Source organism: Cebus imitator, unplaced genomic scaffold (assembly GCF_001604975.1).
Source record: "Cebus imitator isolate Cc_AM_T3 unplaced genomic scaffold, Cebus_imitator-1.0 Scaffold12, whole genome shotgun sequence".
NCBI lineage: Eukaryota > Metazoa > Chordata > Mammalia > Primates > Cebidae > Cebus > Cebus imitator.
The window spans coordinates 11,670,598-11,673,233 of record NW_016107327.1 but is presented as its reverse complement, the minus strand read 5'-3'; positions in this window follow the sequence as shown (position 1 = coordinate 11,673,233).

Here is a 2,636-nt window from a genome sequence, read left to right as displayed (position 1 = left end):
AAAAAAAAAAAAAAAAAAGAAATTGCCAATTTTTTTCAAAAAGTAGCCTTCAATTCTATATGTTAATATACAGTGTTGTCAGCTCACAACAATGAATTTACTTGGCCAAATGGTTTTCATTTTGAGTCAGGCAAGTATTCTCAGAAAAATGGTCCATAGGTCCAGCTTCTGCACACCAGAATTCCTGTGGTTGAAGCTTAAAGCACCCCAGTGCCAATCCTGGTGAGCATTTCCTAAAATTATTAAGCAAGTTAACGAGGGCTTAAGAGGCCATCACGTTTGTTCCAGAGATCTGAGAGTTCTAAATGCACAGCAGAAAGAGGTATGTGCACATTAAACCAGGCCAAATGGGACTAATCAGAAACGGGGACCAGGAAAAATAACATCTTCCTGATGTGAAGGAAGGTCAGCCTGAACATCCCCACCACTTTTCCAGAAAAGTGAGTAAAGAAGTATCTAAAACTTTGGCCCAAGGATGTTGTTTGGTTTGGCTTGGCTTTCTAAAATTGTTCCTTTGTAAAAAGATCTGATTAAAGCCCGAGAGGAAGTTTAGAAGGTCATAATCTTTGCATTTGCTTCCCCTCCTATCACATTTCAGAAGAGGAAGTTTAGTCATGAGGAAAGGAATTCCCGTCTGGTTAGGTGGCTCATGGCTGTAATTCCAACACTTTGGGAGGCCAAGGGAGGAGGATCCCTTGAGCTCAGGAGTTCGAGACCAGCCTGGACAATATAGCAAGACCTCATCACTAAAAAAAATAAACAAACAAAATATAAATAAATAAATTAAAACTTCATCATTCCCCAGGGAGCTTGAAGGAAAGTAATTCCACAGTGGCTGCATTACTGTTACAACCAGGAAGAGAGAGACCTCGGTCTCACCTGAACTGGTGGGCGACATTTGTAAAAATGGAGAGGAGTGGAGAGGAGAGCGGACAAAATAAAAAGTCATCCAGACATACATGGTGCTCTGACTGCTGGAATGAAATTAAGTAAGGGTAAAAATCTATTGAAAGCGCTGGATCAGGCCAGGCACGGTGGCTCATGCCTGTAATCCCAGCATTTTGGGAGGCCAAGGTGGGTGGATCACTTGAGGTCAGGAGTTCAAGACCACCCTAGCCAACATGGTCCCCATCTTCACTTAAAAAAAAAAAAAAATTAGCTGGGCATGATGGCAGGTGCCTATAATCCCAACTACTCGAGAGGCTGAGGCAGGAGAATCACTTGAATCTGGGAGGCAGCAGAGGTTGCAGTGAGCCAAGATCACACCACTACACTCGACTGGGTGACAGAGTGAGACTCCATCTCAATTAAAAAAAAAATTTTTTTTAATGCAGCTATAAAAAATGATGAGTTTGTGTCCTTCATAGGCACATGGATGAATCTGGAAACCATCATTCTCAGCAAACTGACACAAGAACAGAAAATCAAACACTGCATGTTCTCGCTCATAGGCGGGTGTTGAACAATGAGAACACATGGACACAGGGAGGAGAGCATCACACTGGGGTCTGCTGAGGGGGTAGGGGAGGGACAACAGGGAGTGGGGAGGTTGGGGAGGGATAACATGGGGAGAAATGCCAGATATAGGTGATGGGGGATGGAGGCAGCAAACCACATTGCCATGTATGTACCTATGCAACAATTCTGTATGATCTGCACATGTACCCCAGAACATAAAGTACAATTAAAAAAAAGAAAGAGAAAAAGAAAAAAAATTGAGAGTGGCTGGCATAATGGCTCATGCCTGTAATCTCAGCACTTTGGGAGGCGGAGGCGAGCGTGTCACCTGAGGTCAGGATTTTGAGACCAGCCTGACCCAACCAGCCTGACCAACATGGAGAAACCCCATCTCTACTAAAAATAGAAAAATTAGCTGGGCACAATGGCTGTGCATGGTGGTGCATGCCTGTAATCTCAGCTACTCCAGGAGGCTGAGACAGGAAAATAGCCTAAACCCAGAGAGCAGAAGTTGTGGTGAGCTGAGATCGCACCACTGCACTCCAGCCTGGGCAACAAGAGAACGAAACTCCATCTCAAAAAAAATTTAAAAAGAGCTGGATCATTCACAAAGTAGGAATTAATTCAAAGGGCTAAGAGGCTGGAGATAGCTATCAAAGAGCGTATCAAAGAAGTTCAGAGTTCATACAGATTTCCCATTTAACATGAGTACTCAAATAGAAATTGACAAGAAAACATTCACTGGGAAATTTGACCGGGATCACATGACCTGAGGGAACTAATGTTACTAGGCAGTTTTCTGATGAAGAGTCTCGTTAGAAACCATCCTAGGATAAATTGATAGGAAATTCTACGATAGGGAAAAAATGAAAAAAAACATTTCGGTTAAAATGCCCAAAATGCAAAGTACTAATTCTTGCAAGTTGAAACATAGCAAGAAGCAATATTGTCTGTGTTTTGTGGGCTCTGGACTTGTAGTCAGGTTTTCATTTTTCAAGATATCTGAGGATTAGAACCACAGCAATTTATCATAGCAATCAAGGTGTGAAATGAGGCTGCAGATATAGGTTGGAGGCTGGTCCTGGCCATGTAAAGAATTTCAGTTTTACCCCACATGCAATTGGAAGATTTTTAAAGGTTAGGACTGCTTGGTTATTTTCCTTTTCTTTTTTTTTTTT